Here is a 27,985-nt window from a genome sequence, read left to right on the forward strand (position 1 = left end):
GACAGGAGCACCCCAAGGTGATACACTAGGCCGAATGAAGCCTTTATCAAGCAACTCCTGTAACTGTTCTTTTAATTCTTTCAACTTTGTTGGGGCCATACGATATAGTGGAATAGAAATGGGCTGAGTGCCCAGTAACAAATCAATGCCAAAGTCAATATCCCTGTCGGGTGGCATACCCAAAAGATCTACTAGAAATACATCAGGAAAATCCTTTACTATAGGAACTGACACCACGGTAGGAGTATCAATACTAACATCTCTCACATAGGCCAGATACGTATCACACCCCTTCTCAACCATTCGTTGAGCTTTAACAAATGAAACAACCCTGCTAGGAATATGATCCGAGGTACCTCTCCACTCTAGCCGCGGTAAACCTGGCATAGCCAATGTCACCGTCTTGGCGTAACAATCAGGAATAGCATGATAGGGCAACAACCAGTCCATGCCCAAAATAATATCGAGATCCACCATACTGAGCAATAATAAATCAACTCTGGTCTAGAAACCACTGATAACAATTAAACACGACTGATACACGCAGTCCACAATAATAGATTCACCCACAGGTGTAGATACATAAACAGAAGAACTCAAGGAATCACAGGATATGCCCAAATACGGGGCAAAATAAGATGACGCATAAGAATAAGTGGAGCCTGGATCAAATAAGACTGATGCATCTCTATGACAGACCGGAATAATCCCTGTGATAACAGAATCGGATGCAACAGCCTCTGTCCTAGCAAGAAGGGCATAATATCTGGCCTGGCCTCCCCCTCTAGGGCGACCTCTACCTATCTGACCTCCACCTCTAGCTGGCTGTGCAGGTGGAGTGGAAACTGGTGCAGTAATCATGGCCTGAGAAGCCTGAGGGCCCTGTGGAATGGGTGGGTCCTGAGAAATATGTGGAGGTGCACCCATCCTAAGTCTGGGGAAATCCCTCATGATGTGACGAGTGTCACCACACTCAAAATAAGCCCTCAGAGGACGTGGTTGCTGGGACTGGCTCGGGCCTAATCGACTACACTGCCCGCTGAAGTCACCCCATACAAGAGGTACAGAAGATACTGGCGGTGCATAATATGGAACCTGAGGTCTGGGTGTAGCCGAAATACCACTGGAAGCTAGAAGTGCTGAATGAATAGGACGGCTCACATAACCTCTACCATGACGGGCTGCAGCTGGGGCACGAGAATTATTATATGTGCCAGAATCTCGGGGTCTCTTAGCTTCCCTCTCTTCCCTCTCCCAGATCCGCATACCTTCCAATATCCTAGCAATTGACACCACCTATTGGTATGTAATGTCCATCTCTAGCTCTCGGGCCATACTGAATCTGATACTGGGGTGGAGACCCTCAATAAATCTCTGAACCCACTCTTGAACAGTAGAAACTAAGGCTAGTGCATGCCTAGCCAAATCACTGAATTGGACCCCATATTACGACACGGTCATCGAACCCTGGCCACCTGCTCAAAATCTGCGTGCCACGCATCTCTAAGACTCTGAGGAACATACTCCTTTAAGAACATATCTGAAAATTGAGTCCAAGTAAGTGAAGTTGCCTCAGCTGGACTATCCAACTCATATGCCCGCCACCACTGGTAGGCTGCTCCTCTAGGCTGAAATGTCGTGAAAGAAACCCCACTGGAATCCACAATATCCATAGTACGGAGGATACGGTGCCATTCCTCCAAAAAACCCTGAGCATCCTCTAAAGCTAAACCGCTGAAAGTGGGAGGGTGGTACTTTTTGTACCTCTCGAGCCAGAGCAGATCCCCCTCTTAAACGGTTGTCCTAACCTCAGGCCAAACTGGGACAACTGGCTGCACTGGTATAACCTCTGGGGCATGGTCAACTTGGGCCCGTGGCTCTGGGGTACGGGCAGTGGGAGTCTGTGCTCCTCTGCCTCTGGCTCGGCCTCTGCCTCGACCCCGGCCTCTTGCGGTTCCAACAGGGGGCACGGGTGTCTGATCATCGGATCCAGTTGTGCATGTTCTCACCATCTGTGAGAGAACAGAAAGACAATGGTTTAGAACTTTGAAGTCAACAGTGCGCACGATAAAGAATTAAAGAAGCGAATATTTTCCTAACAGTTCCATAGCCTCCCGAAGATAAGTACAGACGTCTCCGTACCGATCCGCAAGACTCTACTAAACCTACTTGTGACTCATAACACCTATGAACCTAGAGCTCTAATACCAAATTGTTACGACCACAAATTCCCTCCTTAGGATGTCGTGATAGCACCTAGTCTTTAAGACTAGGTAAGCCTATCAATGCAGAATAAAAATAGAAATCTGAAATAAATCATCTTCAAATTCACATAATTTCAACTTCCAAAACCTGGTAGAAATAAGTCACAAGCTTCTAAGAATTTATTCTCAATATATCTATATATATGAGGGTCTAAGGAAAATAAGGAAGCAACATAATAATGATAGAAGGGGACTCTGGAATCTGCGGACGCTGGCAGATATACCTCGAAGTCTCAATACACAGGTAACTCACTGATGTCTGGACTGGTAGGATGTACCTGGATCTGCACAAAAAGATGTGCAGAAGCGTAGTATGAGTACACCACAGCGGTACCTAGTAAGTGCCAAGCCTAACCTCGGTAGAGTAGTGACGAGGTTAGGTCAGGCCCTACTGGAATAATAAAAGACAAGGTGAAATGTTTAACAATATAATAAAAATGAAATGACAATGAAAATGAATCAAGTATGTAGTATGTCACCAATTAACTACGCAAAATAATGGCAAATAATACCTCGTGGAAACAAAACAGAATTCTTTTCAATTTTAAGAAAATCACAACAATAATCAAAGGTAACTGCGGCCATAAATCAATATCAACAAGGGCACTCCCGAGGTACCGCCTCGTAGTCCCAAATCATAAATAAATTCACAATATCTCATATCCTTATATCACCGCGGTAGCCTTCACAATTAATTTTAAAGAAAAATATTTTTTCCGAAATAGCATCCCGCGTTTTAGCCACCCTTATCACACCGCATGACTTCTAGTAGTTCCCCTATTAGCCACGCATATCAAGCCACCCTTATCTCACCGCATGCATTTCAACACCCATACCTTATGCCACCGCATGCGTATCAATATCATAATATATCACAATTTGCACCTCAAGTGCTCAAATATTTTAATTTGCCAAAATAAACAACTTCAACAATATTTTTCACAACAAGGAGCTCACGGCTCAATCACAATGAGTACAAAAATTTCACAAAATATTCGGGAATTCAATAACTCAGCAAAAATAATATTTAAAAAATATTAATACATTGCCTCAGTTCCAAATTTAAAATATCAAATACTTCATATTAATAATATTTAAATTAAAGAAATTCCACTTTCATATAATGCACAGAATAAAAGAAATCAAGTTTCATCTAAACATGTAAAAACAATTAGCAAGAGAAAGTCAAGCAAATTTAAAGTATATAAATCAGATCAATGATGGAGAATATAACAAGATTTAATAATTTAATTAATATGCAACAGTGATCTACACAATTTAAAAACATAATCTTTCACATTTATCCCGTGTACACACTCGTCACATCGTATGAACGACTTTTATCACATTACAATTATCACATCAATACTAATCCTAGGAGAAATTTGCCCCACACAAGGTTAGACAAGTCACTTACCTCGACTTGCTCCAATTTAATCAAGTAGTATGCCTTTTCCTCGATTTTCCGAATCCAATCAACTCTAATCTAGTCATAACTAATTCGATACAGTCAACAAAAATTATAGAATCAATTCCATAAGAAAATACTATATTTTTCAATAAAAATCCGAAATTAACTCAAAAATCGCATATGGGGCCCACATCTTGGAATCTGGCAAAAATTACGAAATATTAACGCCCATCAACCACCAGTCTAACAATACTAAAATGACTAAAATTCGACCTCAACTCGACCTCCAAATCTTCAAATCTTATTTTCAAATCCCTAAGTTCAAATCCCCAATTTACACCTCAAAAACATGTAATCTAGTCGGGTTATTCGATGATAATTCAATATTATGGAGTAGAAATGATCGCAAGGGACTTACCTCAAGTTTCCCCGTGAATTCTCTCTGAAAAAGCGCCCAAAGCCATGTTAACTAATGTCCAAAATGACAAAAATGTCAGAACCCCTCTGTTTTGTAATCAGGTCAGTGCTTTCGCACCTGCGATGCACGTGACCGCATCTGAACTTTCGCAGATGCGGTCTTTTCCTTCACACCTGCAACCACTGCTCCACTCTTCCTTTTCCGCTTTTGCGCTCTCACGCTCGCTTCTGCGAGCCAAATTCCGCAGGTGCGCTTGCATCAGTAGGCAACAGCAAGTTTCAATTGATCTAAGTCCAAATTTAATCCGTTAACCATCCAGAACTCACCCGAGCCCCCCCGGGACCTCAACCAAATATACCAAAAAGTCTTAAAACATCATACGAACTTAGTCGAATCCTCAAATTACATCAAATAATGCTAAAATCACAAATCACACCCCAATTCAAGCTTAATGAAACTTAAGTATTTCCAACTTCTACATTCCATGCCAAAACCTATCAAATCAAGTCCGATTGGCCTCAAATTTTGCACACAAGTCATAAATGACATAACAGAGCTATGAAAAATTTCAAAACTGGATTCTGATCCCGATATCAGAAAGTCAACTCCCCGGTCAAACTTTCAAACTTAAATTTCCTATTTTAGCCATTTCAAGCCTAATTTAACTACGAACTTCCAAATAAAATTCTGAACACACTCCTAAGCCCAAAATCACCATACGGAGCTGTTGGAATCGTTAAAATTTTATTCTGGGATCGTTTGCACATAAGTCGGCATCCGGTCACTATTTAAACTTAAGCTTTAAAACTTATAACTAAGTGTTCCAATTCATTCCAAAACCTCACCGGACCTAAACCAATTACTCCGGCAAGTCATATGTCAGTTATAAAGTAACAGAATGAGCAGTAAATATGGGAATAGGGCTACAACCTTTAAAACGATTGGCTGGGTCGTTATATTGACTGCGGGATTATGACAATAGTAGAGTATATGTATGGTGAGTTATCAGATGTGTTGTTATATGGCTTTGAGCCAAGTGGTGGAGTCTGCAATCTACGATTTGATTGCACGCTTATGTGCGGTATTGGTTTTGGTCCGAGGCATACTTGTTGATTAGTTATGACTTGCAGAGGTTGAGATCAGGGATGACTCGAGTAAGAAAATTTTTTGAATGCGGGTTATATTGCACTTTATGAAAATATGAAAAATCATGAAATGATTAAATTATTATTTTGAAGGATGTAGTGCGCACGAAGTATGAATTTGATTGGTGGTGTTAAGGCAGGGTTACTTCTTTGGGTGTTGTTGTGCTAATGGGGATTGTGTCTTTCGGCCCGTTTGGGCGGTGCAATTTAGATTTGAGCAAAGTGGGTGACTTTCAAAAGGGTTCTAATGGATTCAAAATGTATATGTGTGAAATGAAATTTTTTCGGAATTTGTATATCGCCAGAATCGGTTATTTACACTGGATGGTGTCGGTACTTGCGGTAATTCTGTATGACTATGGATTCTACATTTCAGTGCAAGAATGGTAAAAAGGAACAATTTTAAGTCCGCATAAGGTCTTTTCAGTGTGGAGGTCTCAGTTGTTGTACTTTAATGGTACTTAAGAAGAATACAATGGCTTATGGGCCTTAGGGCGGTATGGTTTTATGTTAGGATGTCTTGTAGTGAACTTTGGCTAAGGATCGTGGAGTTCTGACAGGGAGAAGTGTCAACTTGACGGTAATTCATAAGAAACTCGGAGAAAATAGGACGACTGAGTAGTAGGCTAGACCAGTATGGTATGATCGGTTCTATGGGTACCTATGAAGTGGTGAGGATTTACGGATATTTTAGAGGAAATATTCTTGGGTTGTTGACCTACGTGGCTTGATCGAGTTAGAGGAATTCAGTTCTGATAGATTGGTTATGTGCAAATGGATTTCAAAGTGTTCTTGATGGTTTCTATCATGGTTCGAACCAGATATTTTCTACCGGTGTGGGGAACATGTTGTGTATTGTGATTTCCTCCTAGATGAGAGAAAATAGAAGGTTTCTAACTAATTGGGTATGTAATTTACTGATGATTCAGAGTTGATAATGAGATTCTCGTGCTTTTCACATGATTGCATGATAGATGCGGTGTGTTGTGCGGGATTAAAAATTTGCATGTATAAGGTGGTAGTTCCGTCTTGGAGGGAAGGTCCCGAACTTTGGACAACATGATCAGTTTCAGATATTTAGATGAAGGTTATAACTGCTCGGTAATTCCGGAGAAGGATGCACATTTCAGGAGGCGCATTGTGTTTTGATTTACAGATGTTTATTGGTATTGTGGTACTCACCTAGTTGATAGACTGCTGGTATTCAAATTTATTGCTATGTGGAACGGAAGAATTTTGGGAGTATTCCTAGTGGGACGATCGTGCATGAAGGATGTGATAGTCATTCGAGTGTTGGAGTTGTGATCAGTTACGGTGGTTCATGTGTTCTATGCATTTGGGGGACCAGGTAGTTCTCAGAAGCAAATTGTTTCAGGGTTGCGACCTGGTTGAGGTGAGTATTTTATTTAAACTCAGTGGAGGCATTAATTGCGTTAATTATTTGTGATAGTTGCACTCCATGAGTGCATACTTGGGAGGTTTGAGACACGTGCGGGCATCGGGGCAAGTATTCATACTCGGAAGAATGCTTAGGCAAAGATATCCCTAGAGTTGACTGTTAAGCGTACAGTTATAACGTTTATCATATTCGTACCATTGTCGAGAACTACCTAGGCTATACTTGAGGTTTCAAAGAGGCTAATTCCCTGAATAACCTTGGTAGTTGCCATTTCTGCGTTAACTTGTTGAATTGAGTTGTGATAGCACAGTTTGCACATGCCTACTCTGTGGCGTGTTATTTATACCAGTCCAGGAGCATGAGAATATTAATTCATTTATCATATACATATGTACTTATTTAACTTTTCCTGTATGATATGCTTGGACTGGAGGCTTGTGACCATGCCAGACGGATTATATTATTGGCACGTGAGTTGTCCGTGCAGATTCACATACTGATACTATTGGCACGTGAGTTGTCCGTGCGAGTCTAGATATTGATAATGTAGCACGTGAGTTGTCTGTGCGAGTGATGTTAATGTGAGCTCTAGAAGAGCTGGTTACTGTTATTAAATTTGTGTGCCTTGGTTCTACTATATATAATGAGCTTATAGCATTGCAGTTGTGGTGGAGATTGTTGAACTCGCACTATGGTTCTCTTCTTTGAGACATTTTCCATTTTTCGGTACACGGATTGCGTAGTTGTGGCTTGAGTTATATTGGTGTGACATGTCTGTGGGATAGTTATGTTTAAAAATATAAGGTCATTGGGCCTAGAATGTGTACTATCAGATTTGATTACGGTATATTTGGTATAATGACATCGAAAGTCGGCTTAGAAAGTGATTATGGTTCGGTTGGGGCGAGAGAGCTCCATGACTTGTTGATGTCACGACCCAAAATCTCGCCGCAGGCGTCGTGATGGTACTTAGTCTCTAAAACTAGGTAAGCCAATTATAATAATAATTCAAGCTATTTTTTTTAATATAAACCAACAGCGGAAATAATTACAAATATAACAACCTCCCAAGACTGGTAATACTGAGTCGCGAACTCTAACTGAATACATGGAATGATCTCAAGGATCGAATACTCAATACAATTTGATTAATAATTAACAGTACAACAAAATAGAAAGACTCCTAGGGAATGCGAAGACCAAGCAGCTCTACCTTGAATCCTTGCGATCACACTCTAATCCCTGTCCGAATCCAATATCTCCCATACACGGCTCTGCACAAAAATGTGCAAAAGTGTAGTATGAGTACACTACAGTCGGTACTCAGTAAGTATCATGACTAACCTCAGTGGTGTAGTGACGAGGTACAATCAAGATATTCACTAGTCAAATAACATGTGCAATATAGCATACAAAAATAATAGAATAACAAATAGCAGTGATGGCAACAATAATCAACTAGTGATTTAAACAGCAAGGCAACAAGAACACCATAAATATTGCTCAAACGAATAATAAACACAGGTACAACCAATTAATCAAGTCCTTCAAAATATACATCTTTTATCTATAAGTTTTTCAATAAAAGTCTCTAGAATATAATCCTTTCCAATAAATATGTTTCGAATATAATTCTTTCAAGTAAATATCTTTCAAATATAATTCTTTCAAGTAAATATTTTTCAAATATAATTCTTTCAAGTAAATATTTTTCAAATATAATTCTTTCAAGTAAATATCTTGCAAATATAATTATTTCAAGTAAATATCTTTCAAATAAATATCTTTCAAATATGATTTTTTCATGTAAATATCTTGCAAATATAATTTTTTTCAAATAAAAGTCACCATGTGACACCTCATTTAACTTCCCTGGTGTGAGAAATATATTCAACATATCACATCAAATGGCACGGCAATACCTTCGTGCACTTGTCTCATTCTCACCCAATATATATATGTGTAGATTAAATTAATTGGCACGGTAATACCTTTCGTGTATTTATATCTTTCTCACCGTGCATATATATAACAATACCAACTAGGTGGGAGAAATGCCAATAACAGGAAAAAAAGTCAATAACAATAAAAGAAATACAGTGGGAGGTATACAGTAAGCAACAACGACTACAAGTCACATAGAAAATGTAGGTGCACAATAACATCTCAAGATAAAGGCATGAATGTATACACAACAAAGCGATATCACAATATAATTTATGTCTCTCGTCCTCGCCTGCACGAAAATACCCTTCATGCCATGAATATATGATAATATAAAAATAATGTCACGGCATCACCCTTCGTGTTTTTACACTCTCAATGGCACGATATCATCCTTCGTGCTTTACACTCTCTCATGGCACGGCTTCACTCTTCGTGCATTACACTCTCTCTTACATGATAATATAAATGAAATGGCACTGCATCACCCTTCGTGCTTTTACACTCTCAATGGCACGGCATCACCCTTCGTGCTTTACACCCTTCCTTACCAAGCACATGTATATCATTAACAAGCAAGGTAGGAAGTATAAATAACACCAGGGAGAGTGTTTAAACCATAACACAATACAATAATTCATATCATAATTTGCCACTGACCACGACCAAATTCCAAATATGAGGCAGAATCAATATTATTTCTCGACAAATAGCCCAAGGCTCTACACAACGTATATAAAACCTCAAAATAATCAACATAGGTGAAAAATACTCAGTATAGGGTAACACATTCATTAATCCAAATTCTTGATAATTATATTAACTCCTTAATTTAAACTTATTTAATAAATATTTGCAGATAAGGATTCCATCATGAATTTAATTCCAAGAAAAATATCAAATCAACAAACACATAGAATTCACATAAAATCCAAGTGACAATAACATTAAATTATTATATAAAATACAAACTCGACAAATAAGGAATGAGGCGTGATAATTCAAGGATTTACCAAATGCCAACAGTTATCCAATTTAATACATAAAGATGCATAAAACTTTAAACCAATAAAATTTGCACATATAAGCCCGAATACATACTCGTCACCTCGCGTACACGGCTTACAATCACACAATTTCCACATAAGACTCAATGCCTAAGGAGTAATTCCCCCACTCAAGGTTAGGCAAGATACTTACTTTTTTGAAGTTATGTCGATATTCCAAAATAGCCTTCTTGCTTGAATTGACCTCCGGACAGCTCAAATCTATCCAAATTAATTGTAAAACTTCATTAAAATTCATCAGAAATAATTTCGGATAAAAAAATGTCGACTTAAAATTTCACATTAAAAAGCCACCCAAAAGTCAACGCGGGACCCACCTCTCGGAACCCGATATAATTTTCACGAAATCTGAACACCCATTCCGATACGAGTTCAACCATACCAATTTTACCAAATTCCGATAACAACTCGACCTCTAAATCTTAAATTTTTATTCTTGAAAAGTTTTGCAAAAAACTTGATTTCTTCCATTTAAATCCGAAATAAATGATGAATATAACCATAGAATCATGAAGTATAATCACTTTCGGATATAGAACACTTACCCCAATCCATATGGTGAATATCACCTCAAAAATCGCTTCAATCCGAGCTCCAAAGCTCCAAATATGTTAAAAATAGCTGAAAACTCGAAATATAGCTACTGCCCAGGTATTTACTCTTCGTGTTCGCGAAGCACAACTTTTCTCAGCCCAAAATTTGCTTTTCGCGATCGCGAAGAACAAGTGCCCAGTTCTTCGAGACAAACTCTAGTGTAATAGTCAAAACCTTTTGTACAAAACTCCAAATTGTAAATGGTTTAACTTTCTGAAAACTAGACACCAAGGGCTACAACTTTTATGTTTTGCTCATCTCCTAGTTCCTTATAGATTGCTAAATATAAGCTGCCAAAATTAGCCCTCTGCAACACAAATTTCTTCTTAGCGATTTCCAAACTCTTCCCAGATAGCCTGCAGTATATCAACCATATCTTTTTGTACACAACTCCAAATGCCAAATGGTTTGATTTTCTAAATACTAGACACAAAGAGCTACAACTTTTATTTTTGGATCATCTCCAAATACATTATAGATTGCGAGATATAAGCTTCCAAGATCGGGTCAGTGCAGCAGGATTTTCCACTACGCGATCGTGAATAGGCTTCCGCGATCGCGATTCACAGTGTCCAAACAGCAAAATTGCTCTTCGCGATCACGATGCATACCTTTGTGGCCAAAAACCAGCAACTAAAAATAGCCTAGAAATGGTCCGAAACCACCCCGAAACTCATCTGAGCCACTCGGGACCCAGTCCGAATATATCAACAAGTCTCAAAACATATTACGGACTTAGTCGAAACCTCAAATCACATCAAACAATGCTAAAATCACGAATCATACCCCAATTCAAGCTTAATGAAAATAAAAAATTTCAACTTCTACATTCGACGCTGAAACCTATCAAATCAAGTCCGATTGACCTCAAATTTTGCACACAAGTCATAAATGACATAACGGACCTATGAAAATTTTCAGAACTGGATTCCTACCTCGATATCAAAAAGTCAACTCCCCGGTCAAACTTCCAATTTAAACATCATATTTTTGCTATTTCAAGCCTAATTTAACTACGGACTTCCAAATAATTTTCTAGACACACTTCTATGTCCAAAATCACCATACGAAACTATTGGAATAATCAAAACTTTATTCCGGGGTCATTTACTCAAAACTCCAACTCTGGTCAACTCTTTTCATTTAAACTTCAAAAATGAGAATTGTTCTTTCAATTTAATCCTGAATCATCCGAAAACCAAACTCGACCACACCCGCGGGTCATAATACATATTACGAAACTGCTCGAGACCTTAAGTCACTGAACGGGACGTTAATTCTTAAAACGACAAGTCGGGTCGTTACATTCTCCACCTCTTAAACACACATTCGTACTCGAACGTGCCAAGAATCTTTTTGAGGACACTAAATTACTGAGTGTATTCTTACACACATACTCGCGGGTGATTTTATTTTTCGCAATTTAACATGGGTCCAACAACACCATCTCAGTTGAGATTATTTCTTGTATCCATACTTATAAACTTTAAAACCAATTTATTACACTCCAAATATTTTCAAAAGGCTTGATTTTTACATCAACGAACGGTATTAGTCTCAACTGGTTATAGCAACTCGTGCCTATGCACACATCAACTTTCTTGATAGTGTTGAAGTACTTCAAAATATTTTCGGGGTGTTATATTCTCCCCCACTTAGGATCATTCGCCCTTGAATGAGAAGTAGAGTCCGCCCTCAAACACATAACATAACTTATCTCTTCTTTCGCACGTCTCAATCCCCCAAATTTTACGAACTCCCATATTTTTCAAACATTTCGGCAGAGTCTCCCCTGTAAATGGGGCCTATCCACCTGCCAAAATAACACCAAAATAACTCCTAACAACACATCCTCAACCCAACAAAGTGCCACAATGTATATATCAATAACACTAATCTCAGCATTACAAGCACTGCATTATCATAATGATATCAAGACATGAAGCACATCATATGTATGCCCATCACCACATCTCTAGTCTTAATAGTTGTTCATAATCGATTACAACATCGCCAATTAACCTCATATTAACCAAAATCTTGTTTCGAATTTTTACAACACTGACAGCAAAATGTGAGGCATGAAGACCTCATAACTATTTACCCGACTTAACGAGTCACATTTAACGTCGCCTGGGCACTCACCTCGTGGGCTAAAACTCAATATTTTTCTCACAATTATGGATAAATATGCACAGAAACACATAAAAGAATTATCAAATAAGCCTAACAGGCATGACTCCTTATTAATACTATAGTACAAATTTTAATTTCACAAAAGGAGAATTTAAACTCATAAGTTTTTCACCACAAGGACCTCGTCCTTATATAATTTCCACCGCGGATTATAGCCTAGTTTAATTATTTCACACCATATAAAAAAAATGCGAGGATCTCGTCCTCAACTCCGAATCACAAGTATTTTTGCACATTGTGCCAACTGAAATTTTCAATTTTCTTTCTTTCTTCTTTTCAATAAATTTTGTAAATAATTTCCACAACACATAATGAAACCGGTAGGACATATAATTTATAAAATTATAATCAATTATCTCAAAATCGCGTCAAAACCCACTGTAGTGATTAACATAAAGTCACATTTGGACTTATAGCCCTCAATAGTGTGCAAAACAACATGATAGACATGGGCTAACACTATCAAATCTCCCAACAGGGATAAACACGTGAGTGGTGTACAAATCACAAACTCACCCTATATGGAGCACAATAGGAGGTCTCACCTCGATAATCAAAACTGAATCAAAATAAGAATAATGCTCCTTTTATTATAAATTAAATCATGTATGTACGACACCATATGGTGTATTGGCCTCAGCCAAGTCATAGCAATTATATCAACGGGTTGGGCCTCCCCCTTTAGGGCGCCCTCTACCCGCATGTCCTCCAGCCGTAACTGACTGTGCATGTGGGGTAGTAACTGGAATAGAGCCTGCAGCCTAAGTATTCTGATGAAATCCGCCTCTCTCATGTCTGGGACAATCTCTCATGATGTGCCTAGTATCATCACACTGATAACAACCCCTCTGCTGGTTCGGCTTCTCATACTAAGTTAGTGCCGGATAACTGGAATAACCATTATAGGAACCACGTGCCGGTGGTGCATTAAAAGAACTTACTGTAGCACCCCGAATATTCTGAAATTATTTCTGTGACCCCGTTGGTACTGAAATGTAGAATTATTAAGGATGCGGGAATACCGCAAGCCCCAGCATCATCTCATACAAATCTCACCTCTTAGTCATATACAGGTTTTGGAGAACCTTTCAATACAACATAAATACATCTCAGGCCAAAACTGATATAACACATGACCCCGCAATCTGATCGTTGATAGTGGACTCCCCTCACTTGGCATGAAGCCATAGGACACATTCCGATGATCCACAATACTAACCTTCATCGCTCATAGGACATCGGTCATAAGACACCTCAAGCCATTTATTTGGTGCATGTCATCCTCGTTACAATTATACTCGCTTTCTTCAGTACCTTGGCCGCTAGTATGTACCCTTCGCTAAATAGAAATCCTATACGAACTACATAGTCTCTAATACTACCAACTATCTTCATATCTACATCCACCTCATGACACTACCACGGTTGTGATGATTAGGTAATTAATTAAACCTTCTTAAGATCATACTTATCAACCAGATGTCAGAACCTGTTGCACCCCCATGTGTACAGCTGAATGATCTCTAAATACTTCCGCATCCTCGATCAGGACGACACGTTGTAACAATGGTTGAGCAACCCTGGCACCCTTATAACCCCTCTATAGTATCACAAACCATTGGCGCATAGTTGATACCGAGTGTGCAATTTCATACACGAGTGGATGCAAATGAACATAAGATATATGTTTCAACCTGAATAAATGCATCACGATAAGGAATGAAAGAAGTGAATTTTTACTACTAGCTATGTAGCCTCTCGAAGATAAGTACAAACGTCTCTGTACCGATTCGCAAGACTCCACTAAACTCGTTCGTGACTCGTAGAACCTATGAACCTACTTCTCTGATACCAACTTGTCACGACTCAAAATTTCGCCATAGGCGTCGTGATGGCACTTAGTCTCTAAGTGGAACACTGGATGAACACTTGATAGACTAGGTGGCAAAGCAAGTTCATAAGCCACCTCTCCAATCTTCTTAAGTATTTCAAAAGGCCCAATATACTGAGGGCTCTACTTTCCCTTTCTCCCGAACCTCAATACACCCTTCATGGGTGAAATCTTGAGCAGAACCTTCTCCCCAACCATGTGAACAACATCATGAACCTTCCTGTCGCATAACCCTTCTGTCTAGACCATGCCGAGCGAAGTCATTCCTGAATCACTTTGACCTTCTCTAAAGCATCCTGAACCAAGTCGGTACCCAATAGCCTAGCCTCACCCAGCTTAAACCAACCAACCGGAGATCGATACCGTCTCCCATATAATGCCTTATATGAAGCCATCTGTATACTTGACTGGTAGCTGTTATTGTAAGCAAACTCCGCATGTGGCAGAAATTTATCCCAAGAATCTCCAAAATCAATGACACAAGCGCGTAGCATATCCTCCAATATCTGAATAGTGCGCTCGGACTGCCCGACTATCTGAGGTGAAATGTTGTACTCAATTGAATTTGTGTGCCCAATTCTCGTTGCACTGCTCTCCAAAACGGTGATGTAAATTGCATGCCCTGATCTGAAATGATGGACACCGGCACACCGTGTAGGCGAACAATCTCGCAGATATAAATCTCAGCCAACCACTCCGAAGAATAATTAGTACCAACTAGAATAAAATGCACGAATTTGGTCAACTGATCTACAATCACCCAAACCGCATCAAGCTTCCTCAATGTCCGTGGAAGCCCAACTACGAAGTTCATGGTAATATGCTCCCATTTCCACTCCGGAATTTCAAGTCTCTATAGTAATCCGCCTGGTCTCTGATGCTCGTACTTTACCTGTTAACAATTTAGACACCTACAAGCAGGTATGGATCATCATACTGGCGCTCTCTGATGCGATCATATAAAAAAGACCGAGAAACCACACAAGCCAAAACTCGATTCGGCTCGAAAACATCCAATCTAACAAAATGGTTGGCCAAGGCCTGAACATATAAGGCTAAATGCCTCTCTGCCACCGGTAAGTATGCTAAGCTACCCAAACTCTCCGCCTTACGACTCAAGGCATCGGCCACCATATTGGCCTTTCCGGGATGATAGAGAATGGTAATGTCATCATCCTTAAGCAACTCTAACCACCTCCGTTGCTGTAAATTAAGATCCTTCTGTTTAAACAAATATTGTAGACTCTGATGGTAGGTATATACCTCACATTGGACACCGTACAAGTAATGCCACAAAATTTTTAGGGCATGAACAATAGCGGATAACTCAAGATCGTGGACTGGATAATTCTTCTCATGTACCTTTAACTGTTTGGATGCATAGGCAATCACCCTACCGTCTTGCATCAGCACTGTGCCGAGACCAATACGCGGCGTGTCACAATACATAATATAAGACTTTGAACCTGTAGGCAACACCAAAACCGGAGTTGTAGTCAAAGCTGTTTTGAGCTTCTGAAAGCTCTCTTGACACTCATCTGACCACCTGAATGGAGCACCTTTCTGGGTCAATTTAGTCATAGGTGATGTAATAGACGAGAAACCCTCCACGAAGCAACGATAATAACTGGCCAAGCTGAGAAAACTCTGAATCTCAGTAATTGAAGATGGCCTGGGCCAACTCTGAACTGCCTCTATTTTCTTCGGATCCACCTTAATTCCTTCACTAGACACTATATGTCCCAAGAATGCCACTGAATTAAGCCAGAACTCACACTTAGAGAATTTGGCATAAAGTCTCTCCTCTCTCAGCCTCTGTAATATAATACCCAAGTGTTGTGCATGCTCCTCCTGGCTACGTGAGTACACCAGAATATCATCAATAAATACTACAACAAATAAATCAAGATATGGCTGGAATACACTATTCATCAAATGTATAAATATTGATGGGGCATTGGTTAGCCCAAGTGACATCACAAGAAATTCATAGTGGCCATAACGAGTTCTTAATGCCGTCTTTAGAATATCTGAATCCCGAATTTTCAACTAGTGATACCCCGATCTCAAATCAATTTTGGAGAACACCCTCGCTCCCTGAAGCTGGTATAATAAGTCATCAATACGCGGCAAAGGATATTTTTTCTTGATTGTAACCTTGTTCAACTGCCTATAATCAATACACATCTGCATAGTACCATCTTTCTTCTTCACAAAGAGAACCGGTGCACCCCAAAGTGACACACTAGGCCTAATAAACCCCTTTTCGAGGAGTTCCTGAAGTTGCTCTTTCAATTCTTTTAACTCAGCTGGTGCCATACAATACGGAGGAATAGAAATGGGCTGAGTGCCTTGCACCAAGTCAATACCGAAATCAATATCCATGTTCGGTGGCATACCCGGTAGGTCTGCAGAAAATACATCCGGAAAGTCTCGCATGACCGGTACTGAATCAATAATAGGAGTATCTGCATCAACATCTCTCACAAAGATGAAATATGACCAACATCCCTTTCCAACCATACGTTGGGCCTTCAAATAAGAAATTACCCTGTTAGGAACAAACTCTAGAGAACCCCTCCATTCAACCTTCGGCAACCTCAGTATCATCAACATCACGGTTTTTGCGTGAAAGTCCAGAATAGCATGACATGGAGACAACCAATCCATACCCAGGATTACATCGAAATCAACCATACCGAGTAATAAGAGATCAACCCTAGTCTCCAGTTCCCCAATAGATACCACACACGACCGATACACACGGTCCACAGTAATAATATCGCCCACCGGTATAGATACTCAAACAGGTGAAACTAAGGACTCACATGGCATATCCAGATAATGAGAAAAATGCAATGATACATATGAATAAGTGGAACCAGGGTCAAATAATATAGAAGCCTCCCTTTGGCACACTGAAACAATACTTGTGATCATTGCATCTGAAGCAACAGCATCTGGCCTGGCAGGAAAAGCATAGAATCGGGCCTGACCGCCACCAGATCGGCCTCCCCCTCTTGGGCGACCCCTAGCTGCCTGACCCCCACCCTGAGCTGGTTGGGCGGGTGGTGGAACTGCTGGTGCTGGTGCTATCAGTCGAGGACTCTACTATGGAGCCCCACTCAACAGCCTAGGACACTCTCTCTTGAGATGAACAAATTCCTCGCACTCGAAACAACCCCTCCTCTGACGGAACTACTGCTCCTGATATCTCAAGGAATTACCTATAGAAGCCTGAGCGGATGAGGCATGATGAGAACTCTGCACTGGTAGTGCACTGAAGCTGGCCTAAGTGAGCACTGTAAGAACTGTGGCTAGCTGATGCACCACGATGAGCTGGACAACCCGTCTGGGCATGTCTGTAAGAACAACCCCCCACTGCGGTTAAACTGACCCCCTGAAGGAACACCGTTGTAATCACCTGGACCACGAGGCCTCTGAGCCTCCCTCTCTCCACGTTCCTGGATACGAACCATCTCTCTTTGCTGAGCAATGTCAACTACCTCATCAAAAGTAGCACCAGACACCCTCTCCCTAGTTATAAGTAACCGTAGCTGATCTGTGAGGCCATCAATGAACCTCTTAATCCTCTCCCTATCAGTGGGAACCAACCAAAATGTGTGAAGAGACAACTCAGAAAATCTCATCTCATACTGCGTCACAGACATGCCATCCTGACATAACTGCTCAAACTATCTGCGCAGCTCCTCTCTGCGAGACTGCGGCATGAACTTCTCCAAAAAGAGAATGGAGAATTCCTGCCATGTAAGTGGTACTGTGCCAACTGGTATGCGCCTCTCAAAAGACTCCCACCATCTGAAGGCAGCCCCAGAAAACTGAAAAGTAGTGAACGAGACCCCACTGGTCTCCAAAATACCTGCTGTCTGAAGCATCCGTTGACACCTATCAAGAAAACCCTGAGCATCCTCTAACTTCGCACCGCTAAAAGATGGAGGCCGAAGCCTCTCAAATCTCTCAAGTCTCCTCTGCTCATCATCTGCCATAACAGGAACTACCGGGGCCTAAGCAGTTATAGCCGTCTGGGCTAATAGTGCCCCCGGTATCTGAAGTCCCTATACAACTTGGTCTGGAGTACGGGAAATAGGGGTATGAGTACCTCCCCCGGCCTGAGAAGTGGCAGGTGTGGCCTGAGCCGAAACCACCTGAGCCAGACTAGTGCAAGCTGCCAAAATCTGGGCCAAAGTCTCCTGAAGGCCTGGAATCTCGATGGGCACAACTGGTGCTTGAGTCGATCCTGTCGGCTTGGTTATATCTGGAATCTGCTCCTAATCTGGAGTAACTGGTGGTACTACAGGTGCTGGTCCAACTGTGGTACGAGCTATACCTCGACCTCTACCTCGGCACATGCCTCTACCACGGCCCCGATCTCTCGCAACCCTAATTGGTGGCACTGGTGGCTGACCGTCCGATCCGGTAGTACGTGTCCTCACCATCTGTGAGAGAATAGAATAACAGAAATTTAGTTTTAGGAATCAACAAATTCACACGATAGAATACAAGAAAGTGAAATTTTCCTAAGGGTTCTGCATCCTTTCGAAGATAAATACAGACGTCTCCATACCGATCCGCAAGACTCTACAAAACCTTATCATGACTCGTGAGACCTATGTAACCTAGGCTTTGATACCAACTTGTCATGACCCAAAATCCCAACCTGTCGTGATGGCGCCTATCTCAATACTAGGCAAGCCGATAATCTCCATAAACCACAATTTCTCTTTAAGTTTCAAAATGCAATATTACAAAATCCCGCAAATATTGATACGAACACTTCCCAAAACTTGGTGTCACTGAGTACATGAGCATCTAATATGAATACAAGTCTGGAAAATATGGTCTATGATAATCTGAGGCCAAATACAGTAACAATGAGATAGGGAAAGAGAGACAAGGTCTACGAAACATGGCAACTACCTCGGAATCTCTGAAAAATCAACTGTGCGAGAGAATCAACACTCGCTATGTCCGGGAACACCTGGATCTGCACACGAAGAGCAGGGTGTAGTATGTGTACAACCAACTCAGCAAGTAACAATAATAAATAAGGAACTGAAGATAATGACGAGCTACACAATTACAGTTCATTTATAGTAATTCCAACAAAGAATAGACATGCTTTCAAATCCGGCAGTTTAAGTCAAATCAATTTTATACAGTTCAAGTTCATGTAATCCGGATATAAAATCTTTCAGAGAATTTAACAACAATGACAGATAGCAACTAAGTGCAACAACAAATGAAAAGCAAGTACAGCCTCTCAGGCAACACATACTAAACTTGTCACAACAACTCAATCACTCAGCTCTCAACCCTCAACACTCACACCTAATGGGTATCCGCGCTCACTGGGGGTGTACAGACTCCGGAGGGGCTCCTACAGCCCAAGCGCTATAATCAGCAAGGCTAACTCACGTGTTGCACGGATAACTCACGTGCCATAGTATCAATATCTGGATCTGCACGGCCAACTCACGTGCTGCACGGACAACTCAGTACTATAGTATCAATATCTGGATCCGCACGACCAACTCACATGCTGAACGGACAACTCAAGTGCTATAGTATCAATATCTCATAATTAGGCCCTCGGCCTCACTCATTCATAAATCTCTCCATCTCTCGGGCTCTCAATAATCATGAAATCAGCCCAAACAATAATGATATGATGCATCAATAATGAACAATATAGACTAAGATAAAATAAATAAGTAAACTGTGACTGAGTACCAAATAATAATTTAGCAGATAATTCAACATGTATACGACCTTTGTGGGTCCCAGTAGTACCAACATATAGCCTAAACATTGTTTCTAACATGTCTTACAGTCAAATTTCCACAGCACATAAAGAGCATATAGCTAACAACAAATTATTCAACTTTACAGTTTCACGGGACGGACCAAGTCATAATCCCCTAGGTGCACGCCCATATGCCTGTCACCTAGCATGTGCGTCACCTCCAAAGTAATCACATGATACAAAAATCTGAGGTTTCATACCCTCAGGACCAGATTTAAAACTGTTACTTACCTCAAACCGCGTAATTCTTTATTTCGCTATGCCCTTGCCACGAGAATTGGTCTCCGAAAGCCTCGAATCTAGTCACAAAAAATTTGTTTCAGTAAATAAAATTTATTGGAATTAATTCCATAAGAAGATATCATTTTTCCATAAATATCTGAAATTTAGCTCAAAAATCGCCCGTGGGGCCCACGTCTCAGAACCCGACAAAAATTACAAAATCCGAAAGCCGATTTAACCACGAGTCTACCCATACCAATTTTACCAAAATTCGATCTCAACTCGACCCTCAAATGTACAAATCTTATTTTCAAATTTCTAAGTTCAAATCTCCGATTTACACCTCAAAAACATGTAATCTAGTCAGATTATTTGATGATAATTCAATATTATGGAGTAGAAATGATCACAAGGGACTTACCTCAAGTTTTCCTTGAAAAACTATCAAAAATTGCCTCTCCTCAAGATCCAATTTGCCAAAAGTGGCGAATGGGACGAAGTCCCCTGCTTTATAATTCTTCCCAGACAGCCTCGGTCCTGCCTCGATCTTGGACTTCGATCGTGGTCCTCGATCCTAGGCCTCGATTCTAGGCCTCGATTCTGACCCTCGATCATGGCCCTCGACCCTGGCCCTCGACCCTGGCCTTCGATCATGGGTTCGATCCTGGTCCTCGACCCTACCTTCGATCGTGCCCTCGACCCTGGGCTCGATCATGGCTTGATTTTGGGCTCGATATTTGGGCTCGATTTTGGGCTCGATTTCTGGCAGAAGGAATTTCCATCAGAAGGAAATTGCAGCAACTGTTGTAGTTCAATTTTTGATCCGTTAACCATCCGAAACTCACCCAGGGCCCTCGTGACCTCAACCAAATACACCAACAAGTCCTAAAACATCATACGAATTTAGTCGAGTCTTCAAATCACATCCAACAACACTAAAAACAAGAATCACACATAGATTCAAGCCTAATGAACTTTGAAACTTTCCATTTCTACAAACAACGCTGAAACCTATCAAATCACGTCCGATTGACCTCAAATTTTGCACACAAGTCATAAATGACATAACAGACCTATTTTAATTTTCAGAATCAGATTTCGACCCCGATATCAAAAAGTCAACCTCCCTTGTCAAACTTTTCAAAAATTTAACTTTTGGCATTTCAAGCCTAATTCCTCTACGGACCTCTAAAAAAAATTCCGGACATGCTCATAAGCCCAAAATCACCATACGGAGCTATTCGGATCATAAAATTTTAGATCCAAGGTCTTTTACACATAGGTTCACATTCGGTCAACTTTTCTAACTTAAAATTTTAATTATGAGACTAACTGTCTCAATTCATTCCGAATTCCTTCTGGACCCGAACCAACTAACCCGGTAAATCATAAAATAACTATAAAGTATAAATTGAGAAGTAAATGGGGGAACGGGGTTATAATACTCAAACGACCGGCTGGGTCATTACAGAATCCCTTATTATACTCTTCATGGCCCAGGATGTCATAGTTTAAGGACATCTTCCTTATCATCCAAAGACAACTCTCATGGTCCAAAGGAAATTTGCATCATGTTTAAATTTTTGCAATAATACTATATATTCACGTGCATCGTGTTTTAAGTTTTGCAGGTAACTCGGGAGGTAACCGTTCTACAAACGGGAGCAATTCTCGCTCTAGTTTCCGTTCACAATGTTCACATACTTTGATTATCTCAAACGTAACCAATGACCGACAATTGATTACTCTTTGTTCTGTAACTTCCCAAACATTTATCGCGAATATCCGTAACATCCAAATTCGCATTCATAGCTCCACCTGAAATTATCTGTTACTCACGACAATGTCATACCCAAGAGATCCTTTTTCGAAACACATGACCACTCTAATAGCAACTCCGTCTGTTTCGTTCGCTGTTGGATCCAGAACTACACGCGGCCTGATTCTAGTAATGCTATGGATATGTAGGCAACTCAAGAACCAGGGTCCGGCCCCCATTTTTTCAAATACACATCATCCTCGCTCATTTCAGACAAAATTGGTCATCATTTTCTTTACCCGACAACTCTTTCATCATTCCCGTGTAAATAGGGGCAGTTGTTGATACCTAATTTTGCCCTCATATTTTATAAAATATTTTATATGCTTTCATAATATTATTTTGCATTATTACTCAATTTACAAGAGTCATATAAGTATTTTCTATCATTTTAAAGCTTTAAAATTGATTTTCTTGCATTTAAATTATTCAAATATTTATTAATTATCCCTTCAAATTACTTTGGGATGATTTAATCATCCAAATTTATTATTTACGCCCACATATATATTTTATAATATTTACTTCATTACATATAATTACATTTGTATTTTTGAACTATTTACATAATTTTTGCAATAATAGCCTACATTCTATACATAATTATATTTATTACATTATTTATGCTAAAATAGCATTTTTTTTAAATATATTTTTACAATTTTAAGCTATTATTTTTAAGTATTTTACTGCATAAATAATATTTTTATTATTTATTAATCACTTTTTATAAATTATGTTTAACAAATTTCGTGTATTTATACTATGGCCCAATTTCTAAGTTAATTTCGAACCCAATACACCAACCCAGACCCCAAAACCTTAGCCCAATAACCCCAAAGCCCAAATCAGACGACCCACTACTCCATACCAATCCGCTAACCCGATCTGCCTCTCATTAAATCCTGGTCGTTGATCTCTCAAGATCAACGGCCCACAAGCTATCTCCTATCTTTAACTACCCAAATCCGAAAACCCTACCTCATTTCCCACGTAACAACTGCCCCCAAACCTTCTCGAATGTTCTCTCTTCTCTGAAATAAACCCTAACTGCCTACATTCAAACCCCTGGCCCTAATCGATATCGCATGGAAATCTTCCATGTTCCCTTCTCATTTTCCGCACACACGATGGTTCTTACCATTTCCTCAACGTTACAATGTTTGGTACTCAATTATTTATGGAAGTTGAGCCAGTGGGTGTTCGTTCAACTCTGATTTTGTATTATCTTCATGTTCTTGACCTGATACATTCACTACCATGATATATAGGTCTGATTCAGTGAGATTTTTGACTATTTATGTTCTCCTTCTTGAACAATGGTTTACCCAATTTTTCTCCTAAATTGATTTTGTATGCTTTTCTTTCCTTATTTGTGTTTGATTAACTATGTTTCCTTGTTTGTTCGTTCAATTATTACTATTATATAACCTCTCTCCCCCCCTCCCCCCCTCCTTCGCGTTCCCCTCCTAAGATTTAACAACTATTACTTAACTATTGTTACCATTATTGTTCTCTCAACTCTCATTCTCCTATACTTTCTGCACTTTTGGCTCTTGGCCAGCTGAAATCCAAGGCCACCGGAATCCTCTATATCGACCTCCCTAGTGCGAGCACTGCTGGGGGCTCATTTGAAGCTCCGGTGAACTCTAACACACTAGGATTTGGGTCTTTTGGTTGTTCTCTTCGTTGCTGATATTCAAGCTATTACTGGCACTTAGTCTTCTCTTCTATTTTGTTTGTTAAATCTGCAAAATGGTGAGTATATTAACTTGTGTAATTCTATCTTTTTTTGCTTGTGTTCAGTGCTCTGCATATCCATGTTGTTTGAATTTGGTGAACCAACATGACTTCAGTACTGTTTTGTTTTCATTGGCAATTTTACTTGCTTCAAAACTATTCTGCAGTTCTAATTCTCCTAGTGTCACAACATGGCTGGACTTTAAACTTCAATGTATGCTCAGTATGTTTAGCTTGAGTGATTCTGTATGTCTTTAAGTCTGCTCTACTATTCTGATCACTTATTGTTTATTGTGAGTTTTTCTTATACCCTATCTTGGATTCTCGCATTGAAATTCTCAGGGAATTATCTCCTACCCAGAATTTGCGTTAATGAACTTCTCCTGATAGTTGCCTTATGTGGACTCTACTTTTACCTGATTACATGAACCTTATTATTGTCGTAATGTTTTAACAAACCTGTTGCTTTGTTGTTGAGAGTTGTACTGTGATGTTTGTTCAATCCTGCATTCTTTGGTATTGCTTATTATTCTAATTGAATCGCAATACATTTAGTTACCATGATCATGCATAGTCGACTGGCTTAAGTTCTGAGTCTGCCTGTTCTATTTAACCATAAGATAATATGTCTTCCTGCTATGACACCTTTGGACTTGGGGATCTTTGTGTTATACTCAGCATGATTAGGCTTCTTATTGATTGATTGATTGCCTGTTTGTTATGTGCAATTGACATTCCCTAACCACCACTATGTCTGACCTTCATGACTTAGACTCCTAGGTTTGAAATCCTTTTTAGGCTAATTATGGATCATGCTCTATTTTGAACTCACTTAGAATGTGTATCTTATATGTGTCTAATATTTTTACCCTGTTAATCCCAAAGGGCATCTCTCCCTAACTCTCCTAGTGTTATGTCTATATTTAGCATGTTGTCACCTGCTTAATGATTTGACCTATGTTGCATTTACCATGTTGGAAATAAGTCTATTAACTCTCATAGTTTCCCGTTCTTTGCTTAATCAATCTTGCTTCTGAAATGCCAATGTGTTTATGAATCCTGCTAAATGTCACCCAATCATGTCTCTATGAAGTATTGCTTTAGGGTTGTTTAGTTGATTTACATATATGGTCCATTAACTTATTTGGTTAAGTGGTCAATATTGTAATTGTTGGCTTGATATGAGTCTATCTGTGGCTTTGGGTTGTGCAAATGGACATACTCTCCTGTTTTGAGATGCGTTTGGATCTGGGCCTGCTATTCGAGTGAAAGAGTCTGTTGAAGGCCCAGTCATTACTGGGTTACTTTCGTTTGGGCCTGTTCTTGGGCATGCAGTGGTTCCTTGTGTAATATTTGTACTTGTATGTGTTATATGGACCTGTAATAATTTGTAAACAAACGATTGGGGAGTTAGTGAAATTAGGGAAGCTGGTATACTTTAATTTTCACCTAAATGGGTAGAAAATCTGTCCATAAAATTTATTTGCTTCGCCTACTATTTGTTTGACGTGCTTCAACTTTTTGAACACATAGAAACCATTCTTATAGGAAATCATGCACTTCACTTAACTTGTCTAATACTTGTACACTATTCAAAGCATGTTGGTTTGAGTAATTGTTGTACTTGTTTCCATGTCTACTACTGCGCGCTATTAGACAGCTTGTCTGTAGGAATCAAACACCAATAATTACTTGTTTAGTTATTAGACAATATGCATATACGATGCTATTACATGCCTTCACTAATTCTCATCTAGATACCATGACTATAGGGCTTTAACTAATTGACTAATCGACCACTTATGTTGTTTTATTATACTGCACGCCTAGATGACATGCCTATAGGAACAAGCATGATAAAATCGAGTTCAAACACCAACTATTAGAAATTTTACCTATAGGATACTGTTACTCGCCTAGGAAACATGTCTATAAAATCAAACGCTAGTAATTCAAGTTTTACTGCTTCATTGCGCAAACAATTTAGAGATCATGCCTATAGGGTTTGTAATACCTGTAATCTGCAAATTTGTTGGTCTAAAACAGCAGCACTGCATGTACGACACTTGAAATCAGAATCACATAGAAGCCATGTCTATAGGACTTAATGACTCTAATACATCTTAATTCTGAAACTGTCTACTGCCTAATATAAGAATCTGCCCGTGTGCATTTGTTGTTTATGTGTGGAGGCTAACTTGAGCCATCTTTGTCTTTATGTGTAGTCCTGTGTGTTTTGAATGTGCGCCTAATTTTATCTTTTGAGAACCTTAAGTAAAGTCTAGAACCACCTAAATAGTAGGTCTAAAGCCTCCTGGGCCATAGGCATGGGACGGGTAGTGCACGCATAGGACACAGGTTAGAATTGAATTAGAGCGTTTTAGGTAAACAACTTTAACATAGTAATTGGATAGCAGGAGATGATAGTCTGTGCCTACTGAATAATATTAGCAACCCCTACCCTAAGAGAGTTGTGAAGTATTATTTATGTTGCACGGGGTGATCCTTTAGGCTAAAAAACTTAGGACCCCCTTCCTTTATATGTTTATTATTCGCACTGTCTCTTGAACTTAGAACAATTAAGTTGTATCTTGTAACCTCTAAAGACTTGTATACATAGTTTAATTCTTGTGAGATTTTCTTTACACTTATTTATATCATAGTAGAACTTTTAAAATTCCATGCCTTCCCTCACTTACGCGATCACATAGGATAATTATAATCCAATAATCCCACATAGCATAAATTTTGGCCGGGACCCACAGTTGTGAATCTCGAAGAGTACCTAACACCTTCTCATTGAGATAATTTGAGCCCTTACCCGATCTTTGGTGACGTAGACTAATTAAACAGAGTTATTTGCAAATAGGTGTCCTAACGCACCTCAAAATCGTTAGGTGGCGACTCTTCTCTTTTAATACCCATTTAAAAGAGTTGTCACATGTTGAAACCCACTTTCGAGAGAAAACGGGACGCGATATCCCCAAGAGATAGTTTCAAATATCTTGGGTCTATAAGACAGAGTAACATGGAGATTGACGAGGTTGTCGCACATCGTATAGGTACGGGGTGGTTAAAATAGAGGCTCGCATCTGGTGTTTTGTGTAACAAAAATATGCCACCTAGACTTAAGGACAAGTTCTACAAAGCAGTAATTAGACCGGCCATGTTATATGGAGCCGAGTGTTAGCCCATCAATAGATCTCATGCCCAGAAGATGAAAGTAGCAGAAATGAGGATGTTGAGATGGTTGTTTAGGCATACCAAGCAAGTTTAGGAATAAATACATTAGGGATAAAGTGGGTGTGGCTCCTATGAAAGATAAGTTGTGGGAATCGAGGTTGAGATGGTTCGGTAATGTGAAGAGAAGAGACTCTAATGCCCCCGTTAGAAGGTGTGAGCGGTTGCCCATGGCGAGTCAGATGAGGGGTAGAGGGAGGCCTAAGAAGAACTGGGGTGAGGTGATTAGGCAGGACATGACTCTGCTCCATCTTACCGAGGACATGACCCTCGATAGAAAGGTGTGGAGGTCGAGAATTAGGGTGGTGGGTTGATAGATAGTCTAGAGTTTCGCCTTGTGTTATTACTAGTAGTAGTAGTACTAGTCGGGTGTTTTCCTATTCCTAGTCCCTTGTTTTTAAATGGTTTGTCATTATTAGCAGTAGGATTGGCTCTATTCTTGTAGTTTAGTATCCCTAGATTTCTGTCATTACTCGTTGTTTTATTTGTTTCCATTGTCTCATTACCTAGTTGTTGCTATTGTTTCCTTATTGCTACATTTTTAATGTTTTTGAGCCAAGAGTCTTTCGGAAACAACCTCTCTACCTTCATAAGGTAGGGGTAAGGTCTGCGTATACACTACCCTCCCAGATTCTACTTTTGAGATTTCACTGTGTTTGTTGTTGTTGTATCAATTTCTTTTACAAGAAAACATGTTCGTGACTTTTTTTTTCTATTTGGTGAAATCTTTTAGCCAATGCACAATATTGTTCTTCAAAGAATTTAAAACCTCCATGGCAAATTAAGTTTGCATATAGTGTTGAATTAATTT

The sequence above is a fragment of the Nicotiana tabacum genome, chromosome 2 (genome assembly GCF_000715075.1).
Source record: "Nicotiana tabacum cultivar K326 chromosome 2, ASM71507v2, whole genome shotgun sequence".
Lineage (NCBI taxonomy): Eukaryota > Viridiplantae > Streptophyta > Magnoliopsida > Solanales > Solanaceae > Nicotiana > Nicotiana tabacum.